At 34.7% G+C, this 25,100-nt stretch overlaps 1 long non-coding RNA gene across 1 annotated transcript in view; it reads right to left on the bottom strand.

Annotated features, from left to right (window-relative positions):
- The window catches only part of LOC133092179 (uncharacterized), a 243,687-nt gene that overhangs the window by 19,348 nt on the left and 199,239 nt on the right, over positions 1-25,100 (bottom strand). The window contains exon 4 of the long non-coding RNA XR_009701032.1: positions 22,473-22,520. This is a non-coding gene — a long non-coding RNA (uncharacterized LOC133092179). The remainder of the gene's footprint in view (positions 1-22,472; positions 22,521-25,100) is intronic.

Here is a 25,100-nt window from a genome sequence, read left to right as displayed (position 1 = left end):
TAATCACAGAAACTATTCTCAAACACTATTTGTTTTTAACCTTCATAGCATTTATCACAATTTATAATCATTTATAAACATGACAATTAAAGGAGTTTTTTTCCAGTTAAAGGTTTATGGGTGAAGAAACATTGTCTGCCTAATATCTCACTGATTTTTCAGCAATTAGCCTACTGCCTAACTCATAGTAAGTTCTCATCAAATATTAGTCAATTTAATGAATAATAGCACTGACTGTTTTGTCATAAATGGATGTGACATTTCATAATATCATATTTTGTATTCTGGTCATTAAAAAGTAGATTCATGTGATTGTAATAATTATTTATTCATAATACTACTCCTTACTAAATAGTGTTTAATAGAGGAAAGCCATAATTTTTTATGATATTGTATGTTATGTATTGAGCTTTCAGTATTCTGTGCTTGTGTTAAACATTTTATTCGTTTAAGTAGCCATAACTGGACACCAACAGTATTTAATGACAAATTTATAATTGTATATATTGTGTCTAGAAAGGAAAACAAACAAACAAATATCTCAGAAAACTTAGCCTAGCATACCCAAGTGTATTATGTCATTGCATTGTATCTCCAGAGGCAACAAGTCATCATTGTTTCCTTTCTCCAAGAAAACTTCAGTGAAGTTCATAGATTTAACTCTTGCAATTGTCATCATTCATTAATGACTCTGAAAATGTAAAGAACATATTGTTTTGAGGCATCAGCTTGAATCACACCCATGAAGTTGGAATGAAACCTACAGATTGCTTATTGGTCAGCAAATCTAATAATCTTCCAAGATTGTCTAATTATCCTGATATCCAGTCTCTGCATACCTAAGGAGTTTCATTCTTTTCTACATATCAATAAACATTTCATCATCTTTAGGATCATTCTCTGAAAGGATTGCTTTCCCATGTATTCAATGTCTACTGCAAATTCAATTTAAAAGAGTAATGTCTCAGAAGAGACAATGTACAACTCTTGGAGCCAACTTCTGAGTACTTGTCCCTTACTTTAATAGCTTAATACTTTAATAGTTTGGGGCAGAAGAAAACTATGGCCGATGGGTCAAATTTGGTTCACTGCTCATAAATAAAGTTTTATTGGAAAAAAATCCACCTTCATTTGTTTTCATATTCTCTATGAAAATGAGAATGACTGTTTCTGAGCTACAACAGCAGAGCTGAGTAGTTGCAACAGAAATTGTATCATCAAAATACTATCTGGCCCTTCGCAGAAAATCTTTGCTGATCCCTGATTTAAGACACTGGCCCAGGCCCCTCACTTGTGAGTGCCTGAAGGGGTTGGACTATGTGAACTCTAAAGTCTCTGCCATCTCATGTTTCTTTATCTTATGTTCATTAGTTTAGCTGCGTCTGACTCTATAGATCCAGACTGCATTAGCATTCATGTCAATAGTATAAATTTATTTTTCTGCCTTTCTCTTTTCTAGTTTGAACACATTAAATAAATATGGTATCCTCAAGAGACAATTATTAACTGCAACAGAATGAAGAATCAATATTTTCTGTCTCTAGTTTTATTTTTCATTCTTCATAGAAAGGTAAGGAAGAGCTCTCAGGTGATGATAAGAAGTCAAAATTTGGGACATATTAGCAGAACAACAGGTTTTTTGTTTGTTATGGTTTTCGGTTTTTTTGTTTGTTTGTTTTTTTATTTAAACATCTTTGGCAAAACATACTGCAATTAAGATGGAACTCAATATCTGCTTATTTTATTTCAATCTTTAAAGAAATTATCCTTGTTCATCATATGTAATATATTTTAGCTTTTTAAGAAATTAGAATATTTTAGAAATTATTTTTGGCAAACCTGTTTCTAAGAGGTGAGATGTTGTATACACTAAATGTCAACTAATGAAGTTGACCAGTGAAAAATGGAAGGAACACTTAGAAGATTTCTACATAAAATATTTGTAAATAAAGGAATCTTGAGGTTCATGAGAATGAAAATATGGAACCAAACTATTGTTTTTCAACCTTTTCCCTCCTTTGCACATCTGGCTTTCAACTTCAAAAGGCAATAAAATCACTCATAGACTTGTTTGAGCAGGCAGATAGCTAGATATGAGCAGAGAAATGGGGGAACAGGCTAAATGGCAGGAAACCTGTTGTAAACAACAGGGGTCCTTGGGCAGATAAAGAAAAGCAGGAACCCCCAGACTGACAGAAAACCACACATTTTGTGGTGACAAAGGTCCTGGAGGCAGACAAATAAAGGTGGGAAAAGGCACCTCAAAGAATATTCCACCCATTCATTTTCATGCCAAATATAACCAGCCTGCCAAAGAAACTCAGGGCAGCTACTCACCTGAGTCTGCCTGCCCACTTTCCCCTTGAGAGTGTACTATCGCTTAATAAATCCTTGTTTTGCTTTCTTGACCTCCCTGTCTCCTCTCTGAATTCTTTCTGTGACGACACGAGAACCTACTCTCTGGTAACATCTTAAATTATGTAGGGGAACATATTAATATAATTTCCCCAAACTTTACATTACACGTATGACCCTAAACCTGTTTTTAAAAAAGTGTTGTGCTGAATGAATGGTCTGAAATCCTTCTTGATTAGATCTGACAGCTGAGGTCACATTGCCCTGTAAGGATGTCATACCATGAGGTAACAGGTACACCCCAACAAAGAGCCAAAAGGCAAAACAGTTTTCTTAAAGCAAAATTAAAAAAAAATAACATTCCTTCTTGAGTGTATAAGGGCAAAAGAAGTAATGTCCTTCAGGAACAAACTGACTTAGGGTGTCATCTTGATACTATTTTAAAGCAAAGTTTTAACTGCATTTTAGAGGGAAATGATGTCAGAGGCATACTCTAAACATCATCCTAATGTAATATTCAAAAGTCAGAAGCCATACCCTCAAATATTAACTTTTCCACCAGGAAGACACTGACTTAACAATGGAAATGCTACTCAGACTTGCTTGATTCACAGTGTTGGTTTTTGCTCTTCGCACACTGACTATTTTGTCTAGTCTCTCAGCTTATTCTTGGATGAACAATGTTTTCTCTGACAAGCTTCCGATTCTTCTAAGAGATTAGAGTGATGTAGTGTAGAAGAGACTGGTGCTTTGCTACCCTTAAGAAAGGAAGATGCAGATGTGAATGACCTTAAAGGTCTTTGTCCAAATCAGCTTCTTTCCTCCCCCTCCTTTCCTTTCTGCAGGAGGAAAATCAGTCATGTCTACTCAAATCCCAATTCCATTAACCTTTCAGCTACTGCTGAGACATGGTTGTACTAAGGTCTCTAACATATATGTCAAGAATTGGCTGGCATGTCCTTTATATGTCTCTCTTGTAATATCTCGACTATTTCAGAGAGTTCATAGTTCAGTTAACTGAGAACATTAAAGTGCAAGACAATTTTTATTTCTGGAATTAATGCCTGAAATTGAGGTTCATTGTAGGAGCAAAGAAGAGCACAAGCAAACTCTCTCTCTCACACACACGATATATTTAGTTCCCTTATGTTATGTTCTTGTTATAGTCTCTATGCTTAAAGTTCATAGAAAGAAAATAAAGAGGAAGGAAATACTACTCCAAAATTATGCCTTGGAAATCACAGGAAGATGTGTAAACTGAACGAGCCCTAATATTAGGCTGCATACTATAGCAAATATGAATAAGGACTCTAGACACCAGATTGCTTAGCTCCCATCCCAACTTCACTTTTTATAAAACATGTGGCCTTGGGAATATAACTTAACTTTTCTGTGCATCTGTTTCCTCAAATATAAATGGGAATGAATCTGACCAATATAGTTATAATGATGACTAAATGAGTCAATATTTGCTGTAACTATATTTAAGCATGGATTGCCAAAACTTTTGTAAATGATAATATTAATGTAACTTGTTAATAATGGATAATAAGTATCAAATATAAAATGATTAAAAAGTAAAAAGGACAGAGACCAAAAGACAAGATTTTTGAGACCATTCTAAAGTAAATAATACTTCTTAAAATTATATTAACACATTTTAATCTGTTAATATTGTATTACTACACAGATTATAGAACTCCCAAACATCCTATATTATAGGGTATTTGCATATCTTTCATTTAATAAATGACTGAATTAATTGCAATGGAGGGAGTGGAATGGATTCATGACAGAAGGAAAAGCCAATATAGTGGCCAGGGGCATATGATTTTTGTAAATATCCTATAATCCAGGATGTGATCTTCTCTCTTTCTTGTACTGTCAGCCTCTTTATTCATGTAGCCCCATCTTCTCATATGATATGTTTTGTAAGAACTTTTGCCTTGTTAAGAGCAAAACAAAACCTCCCACTCCCTATACTTCTTCATGCTACCACCATCTCTTTGCTTTGAATACAAAATGACTAATATTAAGATCAACATCTAATTTTCTTTTTTACTTCCTAATAACCTTGTTTCAATCTTAACAATTTATTAGACCTACTTTCTTCAAGATCATCAATTATGTCCCCAAAATCACATGAAACATTTTTGAGTTGTGTGTGTGTTTTCTTGTCTTCGTGCTAAGCAACAGCTCACCTTGATAATCTGTATTCCCAATGTTGTATCTATGTGATTGTTTAAGTCTATCTCTCCCCCTGTAGCTATGATTACCCTTATCTCTCACTGTATCACTATTTTTTCCTCCTCTGCATCCCTAAGTCTATGCAACATCCACCAAGGTATAGACATAGTACTCTACATTTTGTTTAACAAGTTATTTCTCTTGTGTATTGTATAGCATCCAATAACTTCATCTGTCGCGTCTATGCAAAGGATTAGAGTCCAGTAAACAGTGTCATAGAGTGATTTAGTCTAGAAAAGACTGGTGCTTTGCTGCCCTTAAGAAAGTAAGTTGCAGATGTGAATGACTTTCAAAGTCTTTGTCTATATCATCTTCTTCCCCCCCTTCTTTCTTTTCCTGCAGGAGGAAAATCAATCAACAAAAATGGTAAATAATGACCTATTATTGTATTTGTATTCAAATTCAAATTAGAATACGTTATCTACCTTATTCTCTCCTGCTATTGGTTCTGTATCTTTGAGCTTGCAGTCACTTTTAGGTCTTCTCTTTTTCTGTCATAGTCAACAATTATCTATGCAACTGAAATTCAGTTTACTCTAAATTTATAGCCTCCATTAGAGAAATTTTAATTATTGCTATTATGGGTTGAATTGTCTCCCCATAAATATGTTAAGGTCCTAACCTCTAGTACTTTAGAATGTGACCTTCTTTGGAAATTGAGTCATTGTAGATGTAGTTAATTAAGATGAGGTCATACTTGAGTAGGATGAGCCCTATTCCATTATGACTACTGTCCTTATAAGAAGAAGAAAGATAAACATACAGGGATAATGTCATGTGATGACAGAGGCAGAGGTTGAAATGATGAAGCTGCAAGCCCAGGAATGCCAGGGATTGAGGGCCACCATCAGAAGCCAGGAAGAGACAAAGAAGGATTCTCCCCTAGAGGCTTCAGAGAGAGCATGACCCTGACAATACCTTAAATCTGCACTTCTAGCCTCCAGAACCTTGAAGCATTAAATTTCTCTTGCTTTAAGCCATCCATTTGTGGTACTCTATTACGGCAGCCCTAGGAAACTAATATATAGTTGCACTTCCCATTTATTAATCACATAATAGTTCCGAGTTGACATTTTATTCTGTACATTCCACTAGAATTCCACTAAATTACTGACTATGTGATTTTCTCTATTTTTCTTTGTAGTTTTAGCAAAATTTTGGTACATGTATGTTTAAGCTCTAATATTAGATGCATACATGTTCAAAATTATTAGGTCTTCTTGGTGAATTGACTGCATATTGTTATGAAATGATCCTCTTTATCTCTTGTAATATTCTTTTCTCTAGAATCAATTAACTATTCAGTTTTCTTTTGAGTAGTGTAAGCATGGTATATTTATTTCCATTATTTTAATTTATTTGTATCTGTATATATAAAGTGAGTATCTTACAGGCAACACATGGTGAGTGGGGTCTTGAATTTTTATCCCACCTGACAATTCCCATCTTTTAATTGGGATGTTTAAACCAGATAAATTATTATAGTTTATTTAAAATAAATAGTCTTGCTCTTTGTTTTCTATTCACCCCATCTGTTCTTCGTATACATTTTCCTCTTTTTCTGCCAAATCCTATGTACCAACAGACTGTTTTTGTATAGTCTCAGAACAATAAAAAAATTGTTTTTGCCCTTTTAAAAAGTTACAAATAAAACAAAACAAAAAATATGCAATAAAGACTAAATGTATTCCTCAAAGACTAAACTATTTATTCTCTGCCCCTTTCCGGAACCTCACAGTGTATAGTTGTAATGTTTAAACAATAAATTAACTTTTGAAGAGATTTAATTTTTTTGTGTCTTTTATATATACACCCATGTAGTCACTCTTTCTGATTCTCCTCACTCGTTTGGAAAGATCCAGATTTCCATTTGGTATTATTTTTCTTCTCTTTGAAGGACTTCATTTTTCTTTATATATATATATATATATATATATATATATATATATATATATATATATATAGTTGCTAATATACATGTCCTACATCTCAGCTATACTCTGTACTTTTCATGTATGTTTATTTCCAGTCATTATTTTCTGTCTCTCTTTCATTTTTGGATGCTTTTTATTACCTTGTGTTCCTGTTCACTAATATTTTCTGCTGTAATAACTAATCATCCATTATTAGTCTTATCTAGTGTAGTTTTCATCTCAGTCATTGTGGTTTTCATCTTTAGAAGTTTGACTTGGATCCTTTTTATATTTTCCAAGTCTCTAATTTATGTGCTTAATTTTCCCTCTAGCATTGTGAACCTATGGGAAACAACCGTATCGGTTTTTTAATGTTCTTTTATGCTAATTCTACCATACTGGTCATTTGCATCAGTTTTGATTAATTGATTTTATCCTAATAGGTTGTATTTTTCTGCTTATTTCCATGCCTCGCCATTTTTGATTGGATCATAAGCATTGTGAAATTTACCTTGTTGGTTGCAGGATTTTTGTATTTATACAAAAATTCTTCAGTTTTGTTCTGGGATGCATTTAAGTTACTTAGAAACAGTTGATTCTTTTGTAACTTGTTTGTTTATATCTTTGTTAGTTGAGACAAGAGCAAGATTTACTCTATGCCTAATTCTCCTCTACTACTGAGGAAAGACCCTTCTGAGTAAGATACCTGATGCTCTGTAAATTATATGGGTTTAGCCTCTGTCTGGTAGGAACAGGAAATATGCTCAATCTATGGGAGCTTCAGATATTGTTCCTGTTTATCCTCTTGGGTGATTTTTCACTCAATCTTGGATCATTTCCTCACACCCATGGGCTGACTAGTACTCAGATGATTACTCAAAGAATATCCTCTGAAGATCTCCAGAGCTATTTCTCTGAGCAACTCTATTCTCTGATACTTGGGTCTGCTAACTGTAGCTTCACCGACCTCTCCAGACTCCCAGATTCATCTCCTCCTGTGAGAGAGCTTCTTGGACTACAACTGGGTATCTCCACTCTCCAAGTAGGCTGAAGCAATTATTGCGTTCACCTTATTTAATGTTTCCCACATCTTAGGTATCATTGTCCTTCATTGCCTGATTCAAATGTCTTGAGAACTATTTTATTTTTTTGGCCTTTTTTCCCTGTTTTTTAGTTGTTTCTGACTATTAGTTCAGTGTCAATTATTCCATCTTGATTGGGCATGGAATTCCCTGGTATTCCATTTTGAACTTAATTTACAGTGTGTTATTAGTGTAGCCATGAAAAATACTACTTTATTTGCAAATTTACATAAGATAGTCATATGCATTCCATTAAAAGTATATTAACACTCTTAGAACATTCAAGTAAGTACTAATCAGCCCATACATATGAAGAAGGTATCAAAAGCCAAGGAAATTAAGATATAATTTAAGCATAATACACATAAAAACAAATATAGTACCTTAACAAAGAATAAATACACTAGTCAATAAACAAGTGTAATTACGGATTGAACAAAACCAATGGTTTATGAAACTAAAACCGTTAATCACTGGAAGGTAGAACAGAGCTGGGATGGAAGATACTTTTCTTATAATTCTGAAAGAGATATTTCTGTGCTTTTACACAATCAAATGGGTAAAGGTGAAAATATGGTTTATTTATTAAGAAGCACAGCTCTATAGGACTACCATTTCTGCATAAATGGTCAAAAAATTCATTGAAATCTTGTTTTAAAGTGATTTAAGATCAGGAATATTTATGCAATCAATTTTAAACAACTAACAACTGAGACTGGTTTTATAAAAGATAGATGTTATTATATATACATTACACATTATTGATATAAAGGCAAAAGAGGAAGCCTAATTACATTTAATATGCATATGCCTTTTTTATCAAGATTTTTTAGAATTATAAGTATGAAGACCTTTACTACCAGTGTTACTTATGCTTTGAATTTATTTAGTTTTTTTTCCCCTAAAAGTGATAGAGTTTAAACCATTAAAGTATTTTCAGCATTTCCTTTCTTAACTTGTCTTTCTTCTAATCTACACCTTTCCAGCAATACCACTTGCATAATGTCCAATAATGTGAAATGAGGACCACAGTAAAGGGTTTAATATTAAACTGGGAAAAGAGCTCAGATTTATTTGTTATGTCAAATCCAATCTTATTTCATTTTTACTAATATTTGCTCCAAGCTGTCATCACAACCTCTGATTTCAGTTCTGAGTCCTAAAAGAATGAAGCTAATCCACATTAGGATCCTAAGAATTGCTAACTTCATAGATTTTTATTACTAAATACTTACCAGATATCCCAGTCAGCCCTCCACATATCTCTCACTCATACTCATAGCACCATATTACTTGACTTTAAATAATTAAATTTAATCCAAAAAGTATCTCTGGTTTTGATAAATGTTTTATCAGTCTTGAGAAAATTACATGTACAATATTCCCTCCTTTTTATTCATTCAGTTATTCCATAAATATCTTTTGAGTATCTATTTTACAAGGAATATCATAGGCTCTAGAGTCCCAAAAATGTCTTTGAACAGTTTTTGAATTCACGGATCTTATTTCCAGTGAAGAAGAAAGGCATTGGCTGGGAGGAGGGATCAGTTGGGAGATTGGGATTGACATATACACACTACTATATATAAAGTAGATAACTAATAAGAACCTGCTGAATAGCACAGGGAACTCTACTCTGTTCTCTGTAATGACCTATGTGGGAAAAGAATCTAAAAAAGAGTGGATATATGTATATGTATAATTGATTCACTTTGCTGTACAGCAGAAACTAACACAACATTGTAAATCAACTATACTCCAATAAAAAATAATTAAAAACAAGAAAGGTATTAGACAACTTATTCAATGAAGTATGAAAACATTAATTTAGGATTATACAAGATACCACTGGAATATACATCAGGGTGCCTAACCTTCTCTGGTGGAGTTAGTGAAGGCCTTGTTGAGGAAGTGATAGTCTTTATCCACAATAGAAAAAACATTTTCCCTCATTCCATAGAAAAAGCTATTAATAAGATTTTAAACATTACTTTATGTACCTAAGATAACCACAAGTATTCTTAAAGCAATTTAAAATTTTTTTTTCTTTTTTTATATTAATTAATTAATTTTTTGGCTGTGTTGGGTCTTCGTTGCTGTGCGTGGGCTTTCTCTACTTGCGGCGAGCGGGGGCTACTCTTCGTTGCGGTGCACGGGCTCTAGGTGCGCAGGCTTCAGTAGTTGCGGCACATGGGCTCTACAGCACAGGCTCAGTAGTTGTGGAATATGGGTTTAGTTGCTCCGCAGCATGTGGGATCTTCCCGGAGCAGGGATCGAACCCATGTCTCCTGCATTGGCAGGTGGATTCTTAACCACTGCACCACCAGGGAAGTCCCAACCACCATAAGTATTTTGAAGACAATATTTTCCTGCAACTACTTCCCTTTACTTTACTCTATTAGATTCCTTGTAGCAATGAGAGAATCAATTATTATTCTCAAACAACTGGAGGAGTTCATTTCTGCACTTAATATAGATATGCACAAAAACAGATGGAAAGAATTGTGTTTTAACTTAGAAAATCAAGTGGAAGAAATAAGACCACATTTATTATTTATCTCTTTAATATACTTCCAATACTTTCACTTCTCTGTTGCCCAACTGCCATCATCTTAGTTCATAGCATCCTCACCTCTTCCTGCATCATTGGATGGCTTGCTAACTATGCTCCCTGGCTCCATTTCTTCACTAATTCAATTTATTCTGCACTTCACTGTAGAGTAATATTTTTCTGAAATGCAAAGCAAAAATAACCAAATAACCCTCACTGCCAAATAACCCTCACTGGGGCCTCATTATCTGTAAAATAAAAGCCAAACTTCCTAAGATGATCTAAAAGACTCATCAAAAACTGGATCACAAGTAAATGGATGAAAAAATAAATTAACATATTCATTTTTATATTTGCAAATTTTGGAATAGTGACTGTCCCATATATTTAATGTTTACATATATTTAATGGTTGGATATTTAATGAATGAGGAATTTTCCTTGTAGTATTTTTAACAGATTGCTTTAGTGAGGAGCAACGGCGGGATTATTATTGCTGCAGAAGGCAAATGGAATAGGAGATCATTGAGCCAAGCACAGGACCTTATAGAAATGGAATATGGCATGTAGTTTGTACCTCATCAACATTTATTGAATAAATAAGTCTTAAGAAATATTCAGACATCCAGGTAGACATATGGTGAATAAGGATGATGAAGCAACAGTTTGATCCGTGACAGGGCTTAAAAATTAGGAAAATAATTACAATACTTATAGGTCATAGGGAGTGTATCAAAGCAAGTGTTTCAGGTATAGGTAAGAAGGCAGAAATGTGAAAGAGAATTAAATACAGATAGCTCATTAAAGTTGGCACACATTACAGAGATATCTCTCTCCAAAGATATGATTTAGGCTATCTCTTCAGGGACTGACATTTTAATTGGTTAATGTAATTACATTCCATGAGAGCGATAACACATTTACCAGCTAATGTAATATTAACAAGCTCAGTTTATCTGGGTAAAAACTAATTCATTATTGTCCATTATCACCACCAGAGGTTTCAGGCAACTGAACAAAAAGCCAGGTGGATGTTACAGCAAATATTAGATGAGGATACTTCAGTATGACTCAAGGAACCTAAAATAACCAGGGACAGTATGCATGAGAGATGCAAAAGAAAAGAAGATTCTACTCAAAAGAAAGTGAGAAACATATTAAGAAAAAAAGTGAAGCTTGACCTGGGTGTGATATTCCATAAAATACCAAGTTAAGTAGTCTAGACTCTGAACACTCAGTACCAACCACACAAATGTTGCCCAGGAAGCCCCCAGCATAATTAACTCTTTAAAAATTATTCGGGTCCCCTACAACCTTATATAAAATAGCACTTCTCTCACACTGTATCATCCTTTTGTGTCTTAACATGTGTTTAACATGCTTTTGTTACCTACTATTATGTTATATGCATTATATAATATAATTTGAGTGCAAGAATTTTACTATTTTATATACTGCTCTATGTCCATTAACCAAAAAGCACCTGGAATATAGTAAATGTTCACTAAATAATTGTTGAATGAATGAAAGTTTTCAGAGCCCTCCTCTATTTTTCATTAACCTCCATCACTATTAGGGCAAGAAAAACATACTAAACCCAGTTTGGGAGTTAATAAACGAAATTAAAACTAAAAGACATAATTGCAGATGGAAGGGAATATGCCGAAGGTCACTGAGGCGTGGGAGCAGTATCTTCAGGTATCAGAGAACCCCTACTGCTCTTTCATAAATGGGATTCAAATCCTAAGAAGAAATGTGCTTATCACTCTGAGAGAAACACAGCTTCATCCATGAAATTGTGTGTCAAACTAAAGTTCATCAGAATCCTTGTTACTTTTTGACATGGATACTGCTGTATTTACAAAAGCTTCTACTCTATAATTAGGTATATCCTAAACCTGGTGAGACCAATGGACCACAAGTATGGCCCTTTTCTGTTTTATAACTTACGTAATCACTAAAAGTATGAGTCCACAAGCACATTTAGACAGCAGAAATGTATCTGTATGTTTGATCTCTTTTCTTCCCAACAGCTTTATATGCTGGAAATAGATATACTAAAGAAAAAACAAATAATAAGGTGAGTCTGTGATAACACTGCCACTTGCACTTTCATTATTAAATACAGAGAGCAAACACGAAAGGGTAAGAAATACTCATATGCATTGATTACTATACGGATTTAACTGCCTTCAGTAGAAAATACTCTACATTTTAGAAATTGTTTTCACATAGATGAACTCAAACCTTTTTTTGCTAGTTGATGTCTGCCTTTAAATATGTAAAACCTAAGAAACAAGCTACCTGTATATTTTACTCATTCAGCTGCCAAAGGATATGATTTTAATATGGCAAGATTTGAAACACTAGAGTATACATTTTTACCTTATCTTGTGATTAGAAAATTAATTAACCTATAGCTATTCATTGACTAGTTGGGCAGTAACCATCATTCTGACAGAACTTTTTATAAATTGGGAATCTTTGAAAACATATCTTTTATCATTCCTTTCACATAGGCTATATTGGTTGAGTTATTCAATAAAATTACTACCTAAGTAAAAGAGAAAACATTTTAATTAACATACAGTTTTCAAACATTATTTTTTCCTCATCACATTATTTGCTGCATTAACTGAAGTGACTTTATTTGCTTTCTCACAACCTGCAAAGGTATCTTCATGGGCATCTCTTTCATTTAAAAAAAGGAAATCACTTTCATGATAGATTTTCATGTCAATTTCAAAATACCTCCTAATTGTCAAATCATTTAAATTTATGTATACCTTAATTTCCTATGCAGAATATAAATAAACACTTTCAGTAAATGGATTAATGCAGAATTATTGTGGGCAGTTCAGAAAATTAAATTCCATTATAGTCCCTAAGTGTTAATCAATTAGGCGTTTTCATTAGCTATAGGTCATAACATTGGAGTGTTCCCAAATAATTAATTCCTTAATCTTTTAAGAAAATCAAAATATTCTTATAATTCAATTTGATGAAATGTGTCATATCTATGGCTAATTTTACCTTTTCCTTTTCAATCTCACTCAAATTCTCTACCCCTGCCCTTCAGGCATGCACAGAAGCCCACCTCTGCACATCCACACATGACATGCGATTAAGCGTCCTTCTAACTGCTGGCATGAGCTGTATACTAAATATTGCACCTATCAAGCTTTTACATGTTTTCGTTTAAAATTTTCCATTTAAATGCAAATTCTGCCATTTAAACAGAGTCCTCATGTGCTTTATTACACTATAATTACTATTTCCCATCTTCCTGGGACTGACTGTAAGAAAGGCCATAGGTCACTTTACCAGCCCTCTAAAAGTGCAACTGAAATCATGAAGTCATCATTACCAGCATTTGTGAGTGACACCCATTTGTTAAGGGAGGCCTGAGGGACTGATTCAAACAGTGCCCTAAAACCTGTCTTGTCCTGTGATTTACAGGAACAAAAAACAACAAAGCCCACAGCTACAATCTCTTCAGGTCCATGTGAATTAAACAGTTTAGCCAGGATTTGGCACATATAAATAGCAATTGAAATGCTGCCCTCATTTTGAAAGGAGACACCTGCCAAATGATACAAGCTAATTCCAATGTCAAGGGACAAGCAAGAAACACAAATGTATTTAGTTCTTGCCTATTCTTATTGAATGAAATGCAAACTATCATGGGTTTAACTTAGTATAAATGTTAGAACTAACATTTTCTATAGGATTGTTTATTAATAACATGGGCACAAATATAAAGACTGCATATAAAATATATATTTGAAAGTCCTTAGGATTTATGAATCTAAGTTAAATTAATAATACTAGTAATTTATGATTGTATATCTGCAAAATACCTATAAAACTCATGTATTATAGCATTCTTAACATTTAATTTTTAGCATTTAATAAAACATTTAATAGAAACATTCAATAAAACCTTGAAATTATATATTTCATATGTGTATTTTGTGGTGTGTGTGTGTGTATGTGTGTGTGTTTGGGATGGGTGGATTGTGAATGACAACCAGTTAAAAAAAAAAAAAAAAAAGGTTTCCCTAGGCAGTTTATCTCCAAAATGCTTGTTATTTGAATCTCGGCTTTGAGAGTCTGTGTTTACAGTCAAAAGAGTATAGACATTTGAATCAGACAAGCCTGGGTTCAAACAAGATTAACAAATGACCAAATTGGTGTTCCCGAGCAAGACATTTAATCCCGCTCTGAAATTGGAAACTGAGAGTATAAAATATCTCAGGCATAGATATATAGGTATAGATATAGAATATAGATAACTTTAGATTATAACATCTTTGAATACAGAACACATGACTTCCTCAGACATTCAACATCTCCGTGCATTTAGTTCCATAGTGATTACAGACATGCATTACTTGAACACAGGAAAAAGAGGCACCACTTTTCTCATAACTGCTTGATACCTAAGCCTCTCTAATGATAATATATTTTGAGCTGAGTTCATTAAGTTACAAATCCTAGGGCCCTGAGTACTGAAGGAGCCAAACACAATCATTTATATACAGGGTAGGGCTTCCCTGGTGGCGCAGTGGTTGAGAATCTGCCTGCCAATGCAGGGGACATGGGTTCGAGCCCTGGTCTGGGAAGATCCCACATGCCACGGAGCGACTAGGCCCGTGAGCCACAATTGCGGAGCCTGCGCATCTGGAGCCTGTGCTCCGCAACAAGAGAGGCCGCGATAATGAGAGGCCCGCGCACCGCGATGAAGAGCGGCCCCCGCTTGCCGCCAACTAGAGAAAGCCCTCGCACAGAAACGAAGACCTAACACAGCCATAAATAAATAAATATATATATACAGGGTAGGTTCAATTTGAGCCCTGTCATCCTTGAAAGTATCCCTTTAAAGTGTATTAAATCACCAACTAGAAATATATTCTTTGTTCTACTGTTTGTTCTTACCTTGACTTCTTGTGCTCTTGTCTCTAAAACAAAGGTAAATCAGGTTCCATTTTCTAAGTTGAATTTTAGTATCACACTTGATGTAATAAAATTAGGAAGCCAACTTAAAGATTACTCATATGGCTCTGATTTTGGTAGTCACTGGTCAATGCTGAACTTTTTAAAGCACATCATGTCAAATTTGCTCTTTTTGTCAACTATATTATTTACTCTTAATTGTCATCTGGAATTATTCCTCATATCAATATCGAGATACTCATTTCCAAAATGTTCTAATGATTACTCTAGCTTTTACAACTTTTATTTCAGCTAATTTATTAAAATTTGGAAAGCACTTATGAAAATATAAATACATTTAAAAGCTTATAGCATTCTTCAACATATGATAAAAACTATTTAGTAATTTATATACTTTTAAAAAGTCACTTAAAAATTCAATTCTCTCCTTAGCGTAGGACAAAGGATCAAGTCACCGAGGTTCCATATTTTCAACCATCTGGCTATACTTACATAGCTGATAAGGCTGCAACTACCAGAGCCCTTGGGGGAATTTTTGGCACACCAGGCCATAGTTTTGAGTATTCTACTCCATGTACAGGTTTGGATTCTACTCAATTATAAGTGCCATTTCTAGATTTAAATGCTGTTTTAAATACTGTTTGCAATTAGTGAGCCTACAAGTTTCAATTTTCCTTCCTGAGCTATTCATTAAAATTTCTCCTAGGATTATGTTCTGGAAGAATTTTTACTCCCCACATTCATTTTTTTTTAGAAATTAACAGTATGGCCCAGGCACATATTTCCATGCAGAAAATAAATATTTTTAAGCTTTATGCTGTGGATTTATCTTTACCCTTATTCTAGTTTCTATACGACAATATTTGAACTTGGTAAATTGTTTCAGAATGTCAGTGGAACTCAATTGCTTTTGTCAAGATATTAACAGTATCAATAATTGAATCTCCCATTTCATTCATGGTCCTGGCTACATTATGACATCTGTAGTTCCTGGCAGTTCACCATATTACTGCTTAACTTATTTAAACTTCAAAAAGTGGGGTACCTATAGAAGACTCTAATTTCACCCCCCTGTATTTTATTTACTTACTTACTTATTCTTTTGCTCAACATCAATATACCTTGAGTGCCCACTCTGTACCAGTCACTAATTCAGGCACTGGGGATAGAGGTATTAACCTGTCAGATAATTCTCTGCCTTCATAAATTCTTAAATTTAGTGGGAGGAAGCAATGCAAAAATTAATATATACTTGAATAAATATATTTCATGATGTCAGCCACAAGTGCTACAAGGAAAATAAAGAGGAGTAAAGCAGAAAAGAGGCATGTGTGGGGGGAGGGAAAGCATTATAGATGGAGTGTCCAGAATCATCCTTTATGATGATCTGACTTGCAAGGAGAAATGTGAATAAGGTGAGTGAGGATCTTAGCAAATAGTTGGGGAAAAGACTGTTCCACTCACAGAAAATAGCAGGGAGAGACCCTGAAAGGGTAAGCATTTGTTATGTTCAAAGTTCAAAAATGCTGGCTGATTGGAGCTGAGTGAGCAAAGAAGGAGACTGATTATAAATGAGGTCAGGGGGTTGCCAAATGCTGCATCATGTGGGACCTTTGAAATTCAAAGCAAAGACTTTGAAATTTGGTCTCTGTTATAGACAATATTTTGTTTTCAAAGAGATCACTTGAGCTAGTATCTGGAGACTTGACTTGTCAGTGAAAGAGTGGAAAGAGTTATACCAGTCTGAAACTGTTGCAATGGTTCCGGAAAGATGGTGATTACATGCATCAGGGTGGTAGCAGTGGGCATGGTAGCAATAGAGGGCCAAGTAATTATATACATATTTAAGGTAAGAGCTTATAGGACATGCTAGCCCTTTAGTTTCACGGGATAACACCCTAATCGTTGAATTCTTCCTTTCTCTCTCTCCCCACAAACTATTCACCCGCAAACTAAGTTTGTTCAATCTTTAAAATATAATCAGAGTCCAGCTGTCTCACTTGCTTCATTGCTACCAACATGGATCAAGCCTAGTGTCTCTTGCCCAGATGAATGCCTCCTCACTGGTCATCACATTTATATCTTGCCCTTATATTGTCTACTGTCAACACAGCAAAAGCAGCACACTGCTATTCTGTAGGAAAGATCATTTTACTTTTCTATTCAAACCTCTGAAGTGGCTTTACCTGATCTGGTTCATAGTTACATCTTCAACTTAATTCCTTCTACACTCCCCCAGCATACTTCCCTCCAGTAACACTAGCTCCCTTGCTGTTTCAGGAACACACAACACAGATCTCTACCTTCAGACCTTTGTGTTTTCTCTACTCCCTCTCTAGAATTCTCTTCCTCACAGGTGACTCTCTGCCTCACCCTTCTACTTACTTCACGTCTTTATTTAGTGTCGACATCTGTTATACCTTCCCTGATTTACTATTTTAAATTGTACCCCCTAAACCTAAACTTTCTATTTAACTTTCCTGTTTTATTTGACTTTATAATACCTACATAATCTATATTTTATTTATTTGATTTCTTATCATATGCCAATGTCCATGCAGTAATAATTTGTGCTGCTCACAAAATACATCCAGCTCTCCAACTCCTGGGTACATGGGAGGATTACACTTTCTGGCCCTTTTGTTTCTGAGTGGGATCTTGTGACTAGGTCTAATGAAGTGTGAGCAATACCGCTATGTATAATTTCTGTTTTGGAGCATTTGCTCACTGGTATGAGACCCTTCATAGTACTCTTTCCTTTTCCTTCTGTGACTGGCAGAAATAACCGTAGCTACATCATGAGTCTTGGCTGCTGAGTGAGGACATATAGAGCAGAGCCCCCAGCCAATCTGTAATAAAGATTCAGCTTGTGTCTGATAAACCTTTATTGCTTTAAACTTCTAAGAGTTTGGAGTTATTTAATAGAGCAGCATTATCTAGGTCTATGTGGTCAGGGATTTTTGTCTGCTTTGCTCATTGTTGCATCCTTAGCAACTATAAGGGTATCTTGCATATAGTAATTTCTCAAAAAAAAAAAATTTGCTGAATGAATAAATTAAACACTCAGTGACTACTAACTACCAGATTATAATTATCTCTCTGTTGTAGTCAAGAACAGTCCCTCACTGAACACTACCATTAACCACCCAACTTCTTAGTCTCCATGGAAAAAAGGGTTTTCATTGGAATATCTTTGTGACTATAATGCCGGAATTGGAATGTTTATTAGCCTTGAGGGATTATGGGAGAGCCAAAGCCTTTCCCAGAACTTGACTGGTATGATTGTACTCGCAACCATGGTGAATATTGATGAGAGGGAAGGCTAGAGAAAATTAAATGAAATGAGAAATTAGGAATGTTTGCCAAGCACCATACGTATTTGTTTTGGGTCATTATCAAGAGAGAATACTTTGTTCAACACTATAATCCCTTTGGAGGAAAGACAGTCCAGTAGAACAGAGGGGGAGACAAAGTTTATGCCCTGCCTGGGGTAAAAAACATCATCTAGGAGGGTGGGACTGCAGACTGTTAGATAGGCTTGATCATAATGTTGCTCCATAATGCTGAAAAAAATATAAAATAATGAACTGTAAATACCATAGCTATCTCTAGAAATCAAGCATAGTTTATGATCTAACATGGCTGTGTAAATGATTCTAAGCAGCCAGCTCCTTGAGAACAAGACCAGTTAGGAGCAGCTGGTCACACTAAGAGAGAGCCATATTTGATACTAGAAACAACTGAGGAAAATAAGGAATTACTCAGTAGCTTTTGACAAGTTATTAGTGGAATCAGCAATTTTATTTTTCTGTCTTTTCTATTCAGAGTGTTTCTTAAGTTGCTTGAGTTTCTGACATTTCATCAGATTTTAAGCACTTGCTTAAAACAGTCACTAATAATGGCTATTGTGGCTAGCAGAGAGGATGTTAGACTCCAGAGAGCTTTACAGATCTCTGACTTCCAAGCATGAGTCTCCTTTTGAGAGCAAATGACCTAACACATATAAATTAATAGCCAAGGTGAAGATAAATTACTTTTTTTCCAAGTAAAATGATGGATTCAGATATCCAGAAACCATGAATGGTAATATGGACCATATTTGAGACCCAAAATTGAAATTCATCCCTGAGGTTTCAATAATATGCAATAACCTGAAAAGTAAGTATCACATATTCTTGATCTTAATTATATGATGTTTACCATCATTCTAAATTATGTTATATAATTTAGATATTATGTCATATCTATAAAAGTGAAGCTGAATTAAACAATGATAAAACAAAGTCTGTTTCAATTATTCTAATTTGAACAATTGTGTTATGAGTCCAGGAAATCGCAGTTGTAGTATACTCACAAAGCTTAAATGCACAACTTTAGTTACATCAGTTCAGCTCAATATTAAATTCATGATCTGATAAAAATATGGACACTTATGAGGTCAAATTCTAGTCCAAGCTTTCTAACCACTTACGTGTGAATTTTCCTACCTTTATGGGGCAAATACATCCCAGAAACACTCCGATTGGCTTTCCATAACATCATTAATTACCTTTAAGAAAAACGAGGGGAGGCAGGCCAAGGTCCATGGGATTGTATCTTATCAATGTGATAGTAAGTGCTACTGACTTAATTTAATTTTAATTTCTTACTCATTGGGTAAGAGTGTTCATGCCCATTATAGAATATTTTAAGACAATGGTACTATGGGGAATTTAGACAAGGCAATATTTCCAGGGGTTAAGGTGCAACTTACCTGTTCGTTCTCTATTTTATGTTCAGTAACTTTCTTAAGGGTATAGGAGGTACCTTGTTTAAATGTAGTGGGAGCTCCACATATAACGCTAATTTGAGCCCCAGTATCAATTAAGACCTTGAAAGTTTGCCAATTGATACATTTCAGCAGATAAAGTTAATTCAGAACCTATGTTTTAGGGGTGCCAAAGCCAGTCAGCTCCCTTTTATCTTTTTGTTGCATAAATTTCTTTCAGTAAATTTTATTTCTTATTGAGCCAAATTGTGGACTTCTTTTTAGTTTTGTGTTTCTGCCTGGATACAGATCCAGGTTTTTAATTTATTTGTTTGCATTGTCTTTTTTGTTTGTATTTATTTCTGGGCATAATCCAGAGTGTTCCTCACTACTCTGCTCATTTTTATTTTTCTTCCTTTATTTTTCTTCCAGATGGTCTCAAATCAGTATTGTCAGGGTTAAGGATCTCCCTATGTCTATGGCTGTTTTATTGAACTGAAGAACCCTCGGCTTGAGGTAGCTTTGCTCTGCCATGGGTGTGCCATGAATGTCTTTCCCTATGAATCTAAATATCAGGATCCTTGTTATGATAAAGGCATAAGCAATAGCAGTAGCAAAGGCATTTTGTAGGGTTCTAGTGAGCCTTCTGCTTTAAAGACTGTGACTTCAGCATGCCAAATGGTAACTAATACTTCTTCACAGAAGTAATCACTCAACTGGCCCATATATTGCAGGGCATAGGTCTTTTCCTCTGAGCACTCTATAAAATGGGGATCAATTTGTTTGAGACTACCAATCATCACAGGGTAAGAGTATTTTTCCTGAGATTAGTGCTTTTCACCATTTACAGTAGAATTGAGACATATAATTCAGTCTGAGATGCACATATATGTCTGGGTTAAGACTCACAATCAAAGCCACTTTTTAAAGGGCTCCATTCTTATACTCCTGTCCCTCTTCACCAACTATCAAAACTTCTGAATTAAGTAGGTTAAATTTATAACAGAGGCCCAGTAGGACTTAGCTACTGTAGCACAGAGAAACATAGTTGAAAGTGCACGTTGTTAACCGGCAGCAGCAAGACTCCCAGGGGTGGTGGCCATCATCTAGATGCTACTATGTTCACTATGCTGGTTGTTGTGATCACAACAATACTGTAGATGAGCTCTACCTTAAATTTGATCTGGATGTCAAGACTGATGATGCCACATTTGTACCAAGAGAATATGAGAAAAGTTTATTATTCACACAATGAGGTTTTCTGGGGAGGATAGGGCTGGCTCTCAAGCTGGTCTGAAAAGGCTTGAGACAGCTAGGAAAGGAGAATGGTTTGGTTTTTAATGGTGGTTAGGGAATGTGGCAGGAGTGAGAGTTCCTGCTCTGGCTGGGGCTTACACGGATTAAACTTCTGCTGGCACCAAAGGAGGGAGAACCTGGGCTTTCTTATCAGCTTGCCAGATTTGGGGCAGACAGGAAAAAGAAGGGGAGTGGTTGAGCTTGAAATCTGTCAGTAGTCAAAAATGAAAAATGGAGTAAGACACATTGTTATTCTCAGCTAACTTTAGTTCCTTTTGCTTTATTATTATTATTTTTTTCCTATTCCAACTTCAACATATTTAACTCATGACAAACTAGTTCAGCACAACAACAAAATATATCATCTCTTAAGTCAAACCATTTCTCAATATCACTAAGAGGATGGACCATCCATGTCATTACGGGCTCTCAGTTAGACCATATAACTGATCCCTCCTTTCTCTTAGGTCCTTCTAAGACCAAGCAAAGCTTAGCAATTATCAATCCAGTTCAGTCAGGAAAGAGAAACAACTGTAGTAGTAAAAGCAAGAAATACTGAATACAGAAATTAGATGCTTTAAATGGTTAGAAGAGCTCTAGGGAGTAGGTTTTAGGCTGGGTCATAAGAAACTACTTCTAGAAATACAGAAGTGATCCAACAAATAAGCTACAATTCAAGAGCTGCTACTGAAGTTATGCCATAATTAACTGCATACCATCAATTCTCAAAAAATGGTAGCTGTACAGAATTAGAGTAATAATCCATATAAAGCACTCTCTTAGTACATTGTCTAGAACATAGTAATGATGATGGCTTATTTTTGCTATGGTAGATTTTTCTCTTTGCCATCTACAGTTTAAATCACATCAATGTTTTATGGTGTGTATTAGTTTATTTTTCTATTTTCAAAATATTATCTCTGTAGTCACTCTATCTTTTTTGAGGGAGAATATATCCCTTTCAAAACATTGACTTACTTCTGCTTATTTCAACAAATATGAAAATGTCTAAAATACTTTGGAAATCTAATCAACTTTCTGAAAAGATTTCCTTATTACACCATGTGCTAATTGCTATATGCTGATTTACTTTATGGATATGGACCTGATTTTGCTGGAGAGTTAAGCTTGAGTATTTTTTCTATGTGGCCATAAAAGCTTATAATTCTCTTTAATATTCTTTATATTTTTCAAAAATGATTCCCTATAAATTGAACCACAATTTAGATACTAAGAGTAACAGAATGTTGGAATATATTTTGTGTTTTTGTATACTGAAATAATATAGGGTACAGAAATCAAAATTTAAAAGAAAAATGTCCTTACCTTCCATAGAACAATGATGGATGCTCAAATCCAATCTCTCTACACCTTCTTCAAAACCACATGTCAACATGAAAAGCAAATAAATCCACATATTACCAAATGTCTACAGCATCAGTGGAGATAAAGAATATTTATAATTATATGTGGGCAGACAAATAAACTTTCTATTTGAGACATAGAATTTTTTTCAAAAAAATTTGGCATAAATGAATGAAAGTATATATATTCTGATCTTGCATAGTTCTACATAGAGTAAAATTAAACGTTAAAAATTCTATATTAGCAGCACTTTATAGACTTCTATACATTTAGTGAGACTACTTTCTAAATATCAGACTTCAAAGAAACAATAAAAACAGATACTCCTTGCAGTAGTTTGACTTACTCTGACTTTTTCTTTTTTTTTTTTAAATTTATTTATTTTATTTATTTATTTTTGGCTGCGTTGGGTCGTTGTTGCTGTGCACGGGCTTCTCATTGTGGTGGCTTCTCTTGTGGCAGAGCATGGGCTCTAGGTGCGCGGGCTTCAGTAATTGTGGCCCGTGGGTCAGTAGTTGTGGCTCGCGGGCTCTAGAGCACAGGCTCTGTAGTTATGGCACACGGGCTTAGTTGCTCCGTGGCATGTGGGATCTTCCCGGACCAGGGCTCGAACCCGCATCCCCTGCATTGGCAGGCAGATTCTTAACCACTGCACCACCAGGGAAGCCCACTCTGACTTTTTCTTGAAAAATAAAACAATTTTGAAGAACTGTTAATTTTTCTTTACTTGGTGACTATTGCTAAAATTTTCAGGATAATTATTTTTCTATCTTCTATAGCAAGTGTGAATCATATGCACACTTGTGTCAAACTGTCATCAAATATAGAAGTTATATTTTTACTGAATATCATATTTTTTTTCAGTTTTATATCATTTTAGATATTGTGGCAGATTACAGATTACCACAGAGTAACTGGCCTCCTTCCCTGCAAATATTTGTGAATTTCTCAAGTATTGAAAAACCAGCTAGATTACCAAATCTATAAAGAGAATTAAATTTTTCTTGATACTTAAAATATTTCCATTTTTAAAGTTTAATTCCTAAATTCTGAGCAACACAATTCCAATTCCATGTTTACAAAGAAAAATTCACATTTAGAAAAGACTGTATTCTAGTCTCATAAACAAAAGAGTAAAACAAATGTTCTATGAACAACATGAATGCTAATGAAATTAATTGAGGTTCAGAAATATGTAGACAAGTTCTGTACTCCTTATAGCTAAAGCAGTAATAGGGCTGCTGATAGGAGCAAAGTGAAATTATTTAAAACAGAAAAGGGAGGCTTACTTCCAGGTCTTTGCACAACCTAAAGTCAGCATTAGGAGCCACATCCGATGGGAGATATGTGGAAGGATCCTCTCTGATAAGCTAAGTCGATGAGAAACTTCACTAGGAAGGCAATGGTTACAGCGTAGAGTACTGTTATGCATCAACATAGTGTTACCTTTGACCTGGGTAGAGTTTAGATTCCACTTCCTGCTCTTGACCTCAGTCAAGTTATTTTACTCTCACTCATCTTTTGTGGCTTCAGTATGAAATAAGAAGGCTAAGACTTGCATCATGAATTAGTTGTGGGCATTAAATAAAATAATCTGTGTAAACCATTTCACATATGAAATGGCTAGTATACGGAAACCTCAATTAATGGTAGACTGTGGTAAGAGTGTTTCATTTAGGAATTACAGTATTTGAATACATTCTATTTATTGAAAAGAATTTAGTGTTACTTTAGTTTTAGCATAATTGTTTTCTTAATTCTATTTTAACTTAAACATATTTCAGTATACTTTTAAGTTGAATATTCTTATTAAGTTTATTGTTATTGACAGGCAAACGTCTTACTTGTGGTACATTCAAAACAAGTCGGGTTTTTTGCTCTGGATGCCTCTGATATCATAAAAGACTTAATTTTTCATTGCTTTGTGGTTGTCTTCAGCACAGTCTAAATGTAATTTAGGTACTGCATCATGTCGATATTTATAGAGTATATTGCATTTTATGATCTCATAATGAAATGCAAGCATATGTAATCTACCAAATTTAATTTGGAAGAAAAATACACAGGCACAAATACACAGTACTGCTTTATATAGTCCCAAGGAAATGTTTCCCGCTTGCAAACTAGCAACTGAGCATTGGTAACAGTCAAAATATTTAGTTTGAGACTATTAATAATCTTCTATGTCATAAATGGAAAAATAATGAACCAAGGACCATGGATAATTAAGCTATGTCTAGATTATTAATGATGAACCAATTTGTTAACTAGTTTCACTGAATGCAAACTGACATCATGGACACATGCACAGCTTTTGGCCCATTTGAAATTCCAAGTAATTTACATACTTTCATTCTGTGTTCACAGATCTCCATTGGCAGAGGTATAAGGGTGCCAGAGAACATTAAAATATGACCAGTCATCTTTCCTTTCTATAAGAATATGTATAGTCAGTTGCTTACTAACTATTGCTATTATCAGCAGAGTCCATTATTTTGGATGGACTTGACTGGTCCTCAGGCAAAGAGCTACTTTTACCCTCAAGCATGCTAGACAATTTTGTTAGGTGATCTCAGAAAGTATGTCACA

Source organism: Eubalaena glacialis, chromosome 5 (assembly GCF_028564815.1).
Source record: "Eubalaena glacialis isolate mEubGla1 chromosome 5, mEubGla1.1.hap2.+ XY, whole genome shotgun sequence".
Classification (NCBI taxonomy): domain Eukaryota; kingdom Metazoa; phylum Chordata; class Mammalia; order Artiodactyla; family Balaenidae; genus Eubalaena; species Eubalaena glacialis.
This window is presented reverse-complemented; position numbering and strand designations above follow the sequence as displayed.